Below are 14,015 nucleotides of genomic sequence, written 5' to 3'. Positions count from 1 at the left end.
AGACTGGTATTCCAAGATTAAAAGTTAGGTTGGATAACTTGTATCTGAAGGGTTCAGAACCCAGGGTAGGCGTCAAATACCAGGGTGTAGCATCCTACTAGACCCAGTTTTGGTCCAGGCTGGAAGCAAGCACATGGGGACTGTCTGTGAAGAATAGGTCAAGGGAAGCCTGACAGATGGATCTGTGTGGACGGCAGACTGGTACAGAGAGCAGGGGACTGGTCTCTTGGATACAGTTAAGTTATCGTTGAATAGAGTTGTTCAGCTTCCATGTGTATGTGGGCTTTCTGTTGGTGGTTGTTGTTGTTGTTGAAGAACAGCCCTAGTTCATAGTCTAATAAAATATGTGGGATTAATTCAATGTTCTTCTTGTATCTGTTGAGGTTTGTTTTGTGTCCGATTATATGGTCCATTTTTGAGAAAGTACCATGAGGTGCTGAGACGGACATACGTTCTGTTCTTTTAGGATGAAATGTTCTGTAGATATGTGTTAAATCCACTTGGTTCATAACTCCTGTTAGTTTCACTGTGTCTCTGCTTCTGTTTCTATGATCTCTCCATTGATAAGAGTGGGGTGTTGAAGTCTCCCACTATTATTGTGTGAGGTGCAATGTACTCTTTTAGCTTCAGTATCATTTCTTTTACAAATGTGAGTGCTCTTGCATTTGGAGCATAGATGTTCCGAATTAGGAGTTCATCTTGGTGGATTGTTCCTTTGATGAGTACTTAGTGTCTGTCCCCATCTTTGCTGATGACTTTTGGTTGAAAGTCTATTTTGTTGGATATTAGAATGGCTATTCCAGCTTGTTGCTTGGAAATATTTTCCCATCTGTTAACTTTGCAATAGTGTCTGTCTGTCACTGAGGCATGGTTCCTGTGTGCAGCAAAATGCTGGGTCCTGTTTACATATCCAATTTGTTAGCCTAAGACTTTTTATTGGGGAATTGAGTTCACTGATGTTGAGAGATATTAAGGACCAATGATTGTTGCCTCCTGTTATTTTTGTTGTTAGAGGTAGAATTATGTTTGTATGGTTCTCTTCTTTTGGGTTTATTGTGAGATTATTAATTTCTTGCTTTTTCTTGGGTGTAGTTTCCCTCCTATTGTAGTTTTCCTTCTATTATCCTCTGTAGGACTACACTGGTGGAAAGATATTGTTTAAATTTGGTTTTGTCATAAAATATCTTGGTTTCTCCATCTATGGTAATTGAGACTTTTGCTGGATATAGGACCCTGGACTGGTATTTGTGTTCTCATAGGATCTGTATGCGATCTGCTTTTAGAGTCTCTATGGAGAAGTCTGGTGTAATTCTGGTAACAATACCTTTATAAGTTAATGACTTTTTTCCCTTACCACTTTTAATTTTCTTTTATCTATGCATTTGGAATTTTAATTATTGTGTGACTGGAGGAATTTCTTTTCTGATCCTATCTGTTTGGTATTCTATCTATAGATAGACAGACAGACAGACAGACAGACAGACAGAAAATAGAAGAAAGAAATTTCAAAGGAATCACTGAATAAAAAGGGAAAGAAAGTCACGAGCTCATTTCTTGCCACCAAATAAAACTTACAGTTCTAAAAATGGGTTAATTGGGCCATTGTCAAAACGAGACCTATGGAAACATCCAAACAACCCAGGCTACTGCTAACACTATTAGTTGCTCTACACAAAATGAATGTAAGGCCCTATTGCTGAATACAATGCTGACACGGCTTATTGAACTCTGGTGAAAGCTAATGGTAATGGAAAGCACTCTGCATGCTATCTAAAGATAAATGTAAACATCAGCCCAGCTACAAACTCTCTGATTAACAATAGTTTCCTTCCTCCAAGATACAAGTATGCAATAGTGCAATAGAGGCATAAAACTTATGGACTAACCAAGCAATTTCTGGTTGTATTTAAGGCCTATTCCTCAGTGAGATGGAACCCAGCACTGCCTGGGCTGCCAAAAACCTGAAACTAGATAGGCCTGGAATGAGGCAGAAACCAAATAGTGTTGTTCTGCTAAATGAATGATAAAATAAAATGTCTCATTAGAATATTCTGTTATATTCATAGATCAGTGTTTTACTCAACAGTCATTAGGCAAGTTCCCTACAACAGTAGCACACTCAACTCTAAATGAGATGTATCCATAAACCTATTCAGGGCTCAGAAAATGCAGAAGTGGATTTGAAAAAGTAAGAGCCAGAGAATATGCAAGAAATGAGGTCTTTTAAACATAACTAGACTGATGGATGTATGAACTCACAGAGACTGGAAGCATGTTGAAGACCTGTACACAAGCCACCATCCTTAATTCAGAAGCTATTTGGAAGCTATAACAAGCCCCCATCCCTAACCCAATGGCAAATACAAAAAATAATTGTCTCCAAATGAACCTTTTTTTTTTTTTTTAGAGACAGGGTTTCTCTGTGTAGCCCTGGCTGTCCTGGAACTCACTCTGTAGACCAGGCTGGCCTTGAACTCAGAAATCCACCTGCCTCTGCCTCCCAAGTACTAGGATTAAAGGCATGTACCACCACTGCCCAGCAGGGGGTTAATTTTTTAGCTATGTATGACATTTGTATACTATGTATTTTTTGCTGTTGTTATGTTTTGTTTTTATGGGTTTCTACAAAAGAAAACACAACAGGTGTATCTCTGCATCTCTATGTATCTCTGCTCCTTGTTCTTTTTCTTTGGTTCATTGTATGTGTGTGTTTATTTGTTTTGTCCTATTTTGGTTTCTTTATTTTTATCTTACTGTATTAGAATTTTAGATGCCTTTTTGTTATCTAGTAACAGAGAGAAAGAATGGCGGTGGATTTGTGTGGTATGAGATGTGGAGATGACCTGAGGAAAGTGGTGGAGAAGAAAATGTAATAAAATATACTGTGTGGGGAAAAAAAACTAAGTTTTATGAAAACTAAGAAAGGGGGAAAGAATATGCCTGTCCTAATTCGAGCAAATACTGAGAAGATATTTAAACATGGATTTTTGGAAATAGAAGCATTCAAACTGTAAAAGTCATTGCACTAAACTTAACACATATGATATGTGATATGAGTCTTCCTCCTAAATATTGTTCTACATTCTGTTCAGGTTTAAGTTGAGGAACTACCAATGTATTTTGGCCATGATGTTTGCCATTGAAGAGATCGACAGCAACCTCTATCTTTTACCCAACATATCTCTGGGATTTCATGTCAGTAATGTGGCACACGGTCAAAGGTACACTCTGGTCAACACGTTTGACTCACTTTCAGCATCTAATTATGACATCCCTAAACTACAGAATAACTGAGAGCAATGCAGCTGCTGTACTTACAGGACCATCATGGGAAATATCTGAATACATAGGGACACTGATGGATCATTACAAATTTCCACAGGTGAGAGAAAGTGATGGGATATAATGAGGTTAGTTGGACATTGTGCCCTTCCCCCAGCCTTGAGTAGGCTAAAAAAAAATCCGTGATGTGCCACACCAAACCCAGTAGAATCTGTGTGACAAGTTTCACAGACCGAGGAGTTAGACTTCAAAAGAAGGAGGTCTCCTAGAATCGGTTGTGGAACTCTTGGCCCGAGCAAACATGTTGAGCTATAGTTCTCAGGGCAATTTATCTGTCTTGTTTTCTTTTATTCCTTTTCTTATTTACATGGTCCTGGTAGCTTGGACCAAAACCTTAAGCAAGAATAATTGTTGTGATCATAAAAAGAGAAAGAGGTTAGAGAATATGTTCTGTGTCAGTTGGGGGGAAGGGAGTGCCTCAGTGGGCGCATGACGAGTCACCCCTTGCCCTGAAGGACCAGACAAACACCAGCATAGTATAGAATAGAGTTTATCCAGGGCATGGGATGAGAGTTAAGGTGGGTTGGGGGAGGGGACGCAGAGAAAGGGAGAGAGAGAGAGAGAGAGAGAGAGAGAGAGAGAGAAGAGAGAAGAGAAGAGAAGAGAAGAGAAGAGAAGAGAAGAGAAGAGAAGAGAAGAGAAGAGAAGAGAAGAGAAGAGAAGAGAAGAGAAGAGGAGAAGCCAAGGCTGGCCATGACCATGTGGAGAGAGAGAGGAAGGAAGGAGAGAAGCTGAGAGTGAGAGAGGTAAGAGAGAGATAACAGACAGAGGAGGGGTGAGCAGCCCCCTTTATACCTACCTGGCTATTGCTAGGTAACTGTGGGGTGGAGCTTACACAGAACCCTAACAATAATGGGTAAGAAACAATCCCTTGAGATAGGGTCACTAACACGACCTTATCTCTGGGGAAACCAATGCTTTACTTTATATATCATTTACAAAATTATATAATAGTATTTTGATAGATAAAAACTTTCCAAACAATAAAATTTCATATGGCTACATGTGTGTCATTAGAGGTGTGCTTTGGTATATGGTAAAGAAAGCCTTAAATAAAAAATTAAAATAGTTGAAATTTATGCATTGGGGATTTATAAAAAAAAAATAGGCATTAGATGTTAAGCAATAATTGATCACAAAGATTTCTTAACCTGCTCTTGGAAATATGCCACTAGCTTTGGATGACTGCCCACTGAATACATCCTTTCAGAGTTGTTATATTTGTATGATTTCTATTAATAGTGATGTTACCTGTTCTGTTTGTGCTTCACTGAGTACATATTTTCAGAGTTGTAATGCTTGGATGATTTTTTTGTGCTTTACTATGCCAAATGATAATGTTGGTATTTGTGATTGCTTCACCGAACGGTTTCTAAGAGTTGTAATATTTGGTTTTTTAGTGTATAAAAAACCCTCTAGAGAACTGCAAAATACACTCAGATTCAAACTGCCTCTGTGTTTGTTTCTGTTTGTCACCGCTGAATCCTTACCCACCTAGACGTCAAGGACCCTCATCCCAAGGACCTCCATACCTGACTGGGGTGGTCCCAGGCAATGATGGTTTTACAACCTAGCAGGAGTCTCCTGGCCTTGCTGCATTTGCAGTTTCCTACCTGAGCTTTGAGGAGTTGACCGCCTGCTGACCTGGCCTTGCAGCTCAATCTAGCTGAAGAAAAGGATGGGTCTGTGGGGTTTCCCTATATAGATGCAGAGCTCAAAATTAAACTTTGAGCCTTGATCAGAAACCTTTGTCTTGGCTTCATCTTCTCTTGTCCACCCATTCTTTTTCATTTCCAGCCTCCCTTTCAGGTACCCAGTTCATCCATGGATGCTGGACAGCTACAAATATGGTGATATTTTAAGAGGCTGTGAGAGAAAACAGGGAAACTTAAATCACTCTTCACAGATAGGGAGATGAGGCAGATAGTTAATGGTACGTTTGTATTTCTGTAGCTAAGAATAGATAAAGGGGGAAGGTAAAGTAGACACAGCACACTATTTAACTTAAAAAAATGTTTGTACTTTTCTGGAAAACACATAAAAAGGCAAGTTTGATCTTCAGAGCAGGATTGTCCTAAAGACTTCAAACCATTGCTGTAGAATCAAGTTGAATTTTACGACAATGTTCTTGTGTCTATTTTTTTTTCCTACAGCTTACTTTTGGGCCTTTTGATAGTTTCCTGAGTGAAGAAAGACAGTTTTCCTCTCTATACCAGGTGGTCCCAAAAGGCACACCTCTGACACATAGCATTATATCTTTGATGCTTCATTTCTACTGGATCTGGGTGGGGTTATTCAACATTGATGACTACAAAGGTGCCAAACTCTTATCAGATATGAGAAGTGAGATGGATAAAAACAGAATCGGCACAGCATTTGTAGAAATGATCCCAGTCATCAAGGATTCACTTTTTACCAAATCCTGGAAAAATCAGGTGCAGATCCTGGAATCGTCATCAAATGTCATTATTATTTATGGGGACTCTGATTCTTGATTAAGCATAATAGTAAATATTAAGCAGAAGTCACTCACATGGAAAGAATGGGTACTGATCTAACAATGGGATGCTTTTAAATTTGATGATTATTTCATGATAGACTCGTTGCATGGGGATCTTATTTTTTCACACCATCATGAGGAGATTCCTAATTTTACAGATTTTATGCAGAAATCTAACCCTTCCAAATATCCAGAAGACACTCATCTTCATGTATTGTGGCACATATTCTTCAACTGGTCATTTGTTAAGATTGTAAAATTGTGCACAACTGTTTGCCTAATGCCTCATTGGGATTCTTACCTGGGAACATATTTGACATGGCCATGAGTAAAGAGAGTTACAATGTGTACAATACTATATATGCTGTGGCCCATGGTCTGCATGAGATGATTCTCAATCAAGTACAATTTCAAAGTCATAAAAATGGAAAAAAGATAATATTCTTCCCTTGGCACGATAATATCACTTCAGTGGTATTATGATATCAGCAACATGACACTTGAAGACTATAAATTCACTCAAACTAGGCAATACATAGTTTAGATTATTTTGTCAACAATCTGCAAGAGAGACTGTACAACACACACACACACATATGGGAGAGAGAACTATCACACCTCTAAAATGCTTACATTATATAAATGATCACTCATAAAATCATTAATTTTACAGTGTGAAACTCTAAATACGTTTAAAATGTAATTGGGTATGACTATTTTCAAAAAAGCTGAGTGTTTTTTCTATGCACCATCATGACTTAAGGGTGCTTGGTTCTAACTATTTTAATGAAACTGCTTTGAACATTTTAGAAGATAATGATGTTTTTGGTATCAAGTGTGATTATAGATAGATATGATTGATACCTATATTAAAGATGCTTTTCACATCAGGGATTAAAATCAAATAGAGATATTTCCTGATTCTGCTTGGCCTTCACCTGTCTGGAGTTTATGTAATATAATTGCATGCATCTCTTTTAGCATCACCCCTTTCTAAGAAAACACAATACCTCAAAATAAGGATGGAAAGAATGTGGTTCTGGGTTGGAAAAGGAAATCACATGTAGAGTATGACATTCTCAACTTTTGGAATTTCCCAAAAGGTCTTGGGCTAAATGTGAAAGTAGAAACATTTTCTTCAAATGTTCCAAAGGACCAGAAATCATCAGTATCTTCTAACATGATACAGTGGACCACAGGATCGACATATCTATATTTTTAACAGTATGTAAATCTCAAAATCATGTTTCTGAGTGCCAGGATTCTTCATCGCTCACACAGGACCCACTCAGGCAAGTAATGACCACCAATATACAGAATTAACACCTAATTTTGCAAAATGAACTATTTATTTTCCAATCTTCTTATTTACTTAATATCATGAATACAGAATTTTAAGGATGATTTCCATCACTATGTCAGACCATCTGACAGCAAGTTTGTTTTGATCCTGGCGTGGAAGTTTTCAGTTAATGGTTAGTTGGCCTTTTTCTTCTAGGCTCCAGTCAGGACAGAAGATAATGATGGGAATGTGTAGCTGTGTTATTTATTTGTTTTGCTGTTGCAAAAATGCTACCTAGCAAAGTAATGTGGGAGCATTTTTCTAGGCTCACAGTTTGAGAGCATATTCCATCACTGCAGATATCCATGTTCTTAGGTGGTGGAGACAGTGGTTCACATTACACTAACAGTCAGGGTACAGATTTGCTGAGTGTTTCTGTTAACATCCTTTCCTGCTTTTCATTTATTCAGGCACCGTGGTCAATAAATCAGAGCCACCCACTATTAGAGATGGTCTTTTTACCTCAAGTAAACTAATCTAAAAAAAAAAAAAATTCTCAATAATTCTCATAGATTCTTTTTTTTTTTTTTTTATGAGACAGGGTTTCTCTGTATAGCCCTGGCTGTCCTGGAACTCACTCTGTAGACCAGGCTGGCCTCAAACTCAGAAATCCACCTGCCTCTGCCTCCGAGAGTGCTGGAATTACAGGCATGCACCACCACCACCCAGCTATAGATTCATTTCTACAGTGATTCTAAAACACATCACACTGACATGATGAACATTTACCCATGGGAAAAATGATTTGTGTTTGTAATAAAGAGTAAAGAGGTGTAGATTTGTAGTCAGACCAAGATATGATATCAAGAACATAAACTTTTACTTCTATGATTATACATCGAAACCTTTCAACAGTTTTCTAGCAAAGTCGCATTATTAGGGCCAAGCATGGACTACATGGGCCTGTGAAGGACAATTCCTAGTAGTAAAAACAATTCAACTATCTGCCTTTAGAGAAATTGACATAAGTAAATTAATGGTTCTATATTCAAAACTACTCTCCTGGAGATTCTATTCAAAATCTGACCATTTGCTATCATGCATTCCATTCTGATTCCACAGTCTGTATGTAGTGAGAGTTGTCTTCCTGGATTCAGGCAAACCCACCAAGAGGGCAGGGTTGCCTGTTGCTTTGACTGAACTCCTTGTCCTCAAAATGAGATTCCCAATGAGACAGGGATGTGTCAGTCATGCAGAAGATATTCATACCTGTCCACATCTGCAATATCTAAGCAAATGAAAAACATCTGTTAAGTAAACTGCAATCAGTTCACTTCAGTAAAGATAATTCTTTTCCTTCCAAATGTCAGAAAAGCACACATTGCAGCTCATTTTTTCCCATTGAAATAATACATTCTTTACAGTGAAATTCATACCTTCTTTGTGTTCTTGAACCACTGCGGTTGAGGCTGCCTGCAGATAACCACTTTTTCCACACCAATACTCTGTTTCATTTCACCATCCATTTTGTCTTGGTTTCTTTCCTATGGATATGACAAAGCAATGTGATGAAGTGACTTATAAAAGAAGGCTTTTAATTAGCTTATATTTCCAGGTACTTAAGAGTCAGAGTACAGGCATGTGTGATAGTCTGGATGAGAAGGGCCCCCATATGATTTTATGGTTGCATACTTGGGCTACAGTTATGAAACTGTTTGGGAAGGATTAAGAGGTGTGGCTATAATCTCTGATAAATGGATATTAATTAGTCCAGAAGCTCTGAATACCCGAGGCACAATTATCATAACAAATGACTCCCATGAAGAAGTAAGGAGAAGGTCCTGATCTTGGAAAGACTTGAGGCAAAGGAGGGAGGTGACTGGAGAAAGGGTGGAGAGAAGAAGGTTTATGGGACATATGGGGAGGGGGGAACTGGGAAAGGGGAAATCATTTGGAATGTAAACAAAGAATATAGAAAATAAAATATATAATCAAAAAAAGATCAGGAATAAATTATTCAAAATGGCTCCTATGAACGGAGAATCAATGATTCAGTTAAAAAAGAAAAGAGGTGTGGCTATATCAAGGAGGACTGTCCCTGAGGGTATCACTGCATTTAGCATTCACTCTCCCTCTCTCCCATCTCTCTCCATCTCCCCTTCTCTCTACTCTACCACCTCCAAGCTTTCTGCTATTTTTTTCCAGACCCCTTCCATCCCGTGCCGTTTGCCATGTTCTCCACGTGAAACTGTGAGTCTGCAAGTTAAATGCTTTCTTTTATAAGTTGCCTTGGTCATGATGTCTCTTCTCAGCAATTGAAAATTAACTAAAACAGCCGGGTGGTGGTGGTGCGTGCCTGTAATCCCGGCACTCTGGGAGGCAGAGGCAGACAGATTTCTGAGTTCGAGGCCAGCCTGGTCTACAGAGTGAGCTCCAGGATAGCCAGGACTACACAGAGAAACCCTGTCTCGAAAAAACAAAGCCAAAAAAAAACAAAAAAAAAAAAAGAAAAAAGAAAAGAAAATTAACTAAGACAGTATAACAAGAACAGTTGTCAGCTCACATGCTGATCCACAAGTAAAGACAAAGAAGATACACTGAATTATTAGATCCTTAAAGCATTTCAACAGCAGCATGCCTCTCCCAATAGAGCAGCATCTCCTAATCCTTTCCAGATAGTTGCACCAGTGAAGGGCGAATGCATAAAAATATGTATGGGGTGAGGAACATTCTCATTCAAACCACATTTTGCTCCCTAACACCTATGTTCTTGTTAGCAAATCATAATGTTGTTTTTTACTTTGAGTTTATAAAATTTTATGTATTATACAACACATCCTGAGCACAACTTCCATCCTCCCAGTCAACACCACTGACCTCCAAACTCCAACAAATCCAATGCTCTTCCAGTTCCCTTCAGAAAATGACAGAGATATCAACTGAATATGCCATGACAAGATGCTGGGACTGTGCATAAGCCCTCACGTCAAGTCAGGACACGACAACCCAGAAGGAGCAAAAGGGTCCCACAAGCATGTGAAAGAGTCAAACACAATCTACTTTCACTATTAGGAATCCCATTTAAAAAGCCAACACCTCTGCCTCCCAAGTGCTGGGATTACAGGTGTGCGCCATCACCGCCCAGCTAAAAAAAAATCCTTAACACATAGATTCTGTGCTTCTGAAATTAAACATCATTGAAAGCTATTTGTTCTTCGCTATCTGAATACTCACATATAAAGTTACAATTGAACATTTGATGCCACGGGCTATTATTTCTTTAGGTAATCACTTTAACTTGCTGGGTGGTGGTGGTGGTGGTGGTGGTGGTGGTGGTGGTGGTGGTGCACGCCTTTAATCCCAGCACTTGGGAGGCAGAGGCAGGCGGATTTCTGAGTTCAAGGACAGCCTGGTCTACAGAGTGAGTCCAGGGCTACACAGAGAAACCCTGTCTCGGAAAAACAAAACAAAACAAAACAAAAACAACCAAAAAAAAACATTTTGCCTCAGAGAAAAAGGAGGGAGGTGATTGGAGAATGGGTGGAGAGAAGAAGGCTTATGGGACATAAGGGAGGGAGGAACTGGGAAAGCGGAAATCATTTGGAATGTAAACAAAGAATATAAAAAAGAAAAAGAAGAAATAAAATGAAATGAATTTTTAAAAAGACATTTCATAAATTTGTCATGCTTTCCATAAATATGTTTTATTCTGAAGAAATCTAATTCCTTTGTATTTGATGTAAGCTTTCATGAAGATTATTCTATATCAGGTTACTGCAAATGAACTTACATACTAAGTTATTGTGAGCTTAGGACCTTATTTTATAACTCACTGCCAAATGTCAACCAGAAAAACTACGTTGCTGTCAGTTTATAAAATCACTCTTTGAATTATGGTGATATTTCATATGTGTGGATGTAACTACTGCATCTGACTCTGTATTCACTTCTCTGTTTTAGTCCAAACATCTAAGCAGCCTTTATCCTTTTACTTCTTCACAGTTCAACACCTTTCATTAAATTAGAACATATTGATATGTTATTAAATGTTTTAAAAGTGTTTTACTTTAATTAATTTTCTATGTTCATCAGGAAAACAAATCTATAAAAAATATATATATTTGTGTTTTTTTAAGACAGAGCTTCTCTGTGTAACAAGAGTCCTGGCTGTCCTGAACTCACTTTTAAGACCAGGCTAGCCTCAATCTCAGAGTTGTACCTGCCTCTGCCTTCTAAATCTTGGCATAATTAAAAGCATGTGCCCCAGCATATAATTTTCTTCTTTACTGTGTATCTTTCTGACTTTGCTATCAGTGTGATGCTAGCTTTGGAAAAAGGTTTTCTAATTTATAGAATAATTTGAGAAGAATTGATACCTGCTAGAAGAGTTAGTGAGATAACTTAGTAGTTAAGAGCACTGGCTGCTCTTTAAGGGTGGTAGGATTTGATTCCCAACACATACATAGTAGCTTGTAGCTATCTGTAACTCCAGTTTCAGAACACACAGCAACTTCTGATATCTGCAAGCACCAGACATGAAAGTGGTACAAAACATAAATTCAACCCAGGCACATGTATGTATGCAATAAGACAATTTGGGGTGGGGGGGGGCGTTGAAGACAGGGTCTTTCTGTGTGACTTGGGTTGTCCTCAAACTCCCTCTGTAGATCAGGATGGCTTTGAACTCACAGACATCCACATTCCTCTGCCTCCCAACAGCTAGGATTAAAGGTATGTGCCACCACACCCATCTAAAATAAATTTTTAAAAATAAAATAAAGATATGGAAGTGAGTACTAAGAATCAAATCCAGGTCTTCTGGAAGATCACCCAGTTGATCCATCTCCCCAGAACACTTTATGACTGTTTCAAACTCATGGTATGTCATGGATTTACTCAATTGTATATCATAACTTGTTTTTGGAAATCTACCCATTTATTTGCAGTTTCCTGAATTGGTGCAATACAGGTTTTTACCATATGTCTTCTGGGGGTTTGGAATCTCATGCAGTTTATAGTAATTACTCTCTTTTTACCTCCAATCCCAAGAGTTTGTATCTGCTAGCACTTTCTTTTGGTTAATTTGGTTAAGGGTTGGTTAATCTTATTTATTTTTGCAAAAAAAAGTCTTTACTTAATCTGCTTTTTATATTATTATCTTATAGTAGTTGTTTGTGTTCATTTATTCATGGCAACACATAATTTCTTTTCTATTCTAGTTTGTGCTCACTTCTACAATGTCTTAAATTACAACCGGTTACTTGTTTAGGATCTCTCTTGCTTTATGACTTAGACACTTGGAATTGTGGGTGTACCGCTCAGGGTGACCTTTATTATGTCCCATGGGTTTGGCATTTTTGGTTCATTTTCAACCAATTCAAAGACTTTTTCGGTTCTATCTTAATTTCCTCTCAGAGATATTCAGTACTTGTTAGTATTGCTGGTTATTCTTCACAATGCTTTGTTTTCTGTCACTTCTCTGGTACTCGGTTTCTGTCTTTACCCCTTTGTACTCCGGTAGAATACAGGAAGTTCTTTCAAATCTCTCCTATATGTTGATACTTTCTCTGTGCCTTAATTTGAGATCCTAGACCAAGCCCTATAGTCTGCTTTGAAGAATATGTGTTCCAGCCTGTTTGAGTAAAGTGTCCTGAAGATATATGTCCTTTCACCTACCTTTGCATTTAACTTTGTTAACTTTGTGTCTGCGTGACTACTCCCTTGGCAAGGGCATCAAAAGAGGACCTTTCAACAGCTCACAGACATTTCTAGGAAAGAGGTAGACATTTCCAGGTGAAGGTAAATGACCCTAAAGTTGGGAAGTGAAATCTGCACCATACATCCATCATCTCCCCACCACCACATTGCTTATTGCAGGATTGCTCATAACCCCTAAAAATGCGGGTAGGATATGAAAAACTTTGTGGCATCTGGTCAGGGAAGAAAGCAAGCATCACTGACTATGAGACAAGCCCACCAAGGGAGTCTGAAATTCAAAGATGCTCATGAACATCCGAGTGGCATCCGTAGCATGAAGGAACCCTGTGGCATGAGCTTTCAGTCAGAAATTGCTAAGTATGATGGGAATATCCCTGGAAAGGCTGGGGTATTTTGTTTGGTTGTTTGGTTGTTTGTTTGCGTTTGTTTTTGTAGTTGGTATTTGTTTTTGTTGTTTAGGTTTTTTTTTGTTTGTCTGTTTTTCTGAACAGAAAAGGAGGAGGAGTGGAACTAAGATTGAGGGGAGATGGGATGGGAGAAAATGAGAGTGATGGGGGAGGGAAACTGCAGTAGAGATGTATTGGAGAAAAACAAAACTGCCTTCTAGACATATGGGGCTATACTAGGGTGCCAAACATTTGAGTAGAATAGACTTTCAAGTGGCTATACACTGTGTCTACACTGAGTAGTCATCCCTGTAGCAAATAGAGATGACAAATTTTAGAAGAAATCGTAGAAATAAGCCCATTCTCAATTGCCTCAAAAAATAAAATAAAACATAATTAATATGATACAAGGTCACGGGATAAACAAACCAGGCAGGTAAACACCATAACAAAACATTTACTAACGCTCCTTGGACTGCGCATGCTCCACAACCTGGACCACATTTCCCAGAGGCATCTGGGCCGTGCCATTGGGACTGAGATGCATGCTGGGAAAGAAGAATTGCAGTGGTGGAATGAAGAGTTGGGAGTGTGAATAATCAAAATACATTGTATACAAGTATGAGATTCTCAAAGAATATGTTTAAAAGAGTGATTTATACATATAGCGGGCCTACTCCTGGGCTTTGGACAGTATTTCCCAGAGGTGTCTGGGACAGTGCAGATTGTGCCTTCTGGGAGGTGCAGTTTTGAAAAAAGGTTCCATCTGGGCGCCATCAGGATTCAA

At 38.6% G+C, this 14,015-nt stretch overlaps 1 pseudogene; it reads left to right on the top strand.

Annotated features, from left to right (window-relative positions):
* The first annotated feature begins 2,804 nt into the window (after nt 1-2,804).
* On the top strand, nt 2,805-8,438 carry LOC127667471 (vomeronasal type-2 receptor 116-like; annotated as a pseudogene).
* The last annotated feature ends 5,577 nt before the right edge of the window (nt 8,439-14,015 follow it).

Source organism: Apodemus sylvaticus, chromosome 1, assembly GCF_947179515.1.
Source record: "Apodemus sylvaticus chromosome 1, mApoSyl1.1, whole genome shotgun sequence".
Lineage (NCBI taxonomy): Eukaryota > Metazoa > Chordata > Mammalia > Rodentia > Muridae > Apodemus > Apodemus sylvaticus.
The sequence above is the reverse complement of the archived record's forward strand: the minus strand, read 5'-3'. Positions and strand labels throughout refer to the sequence as shown.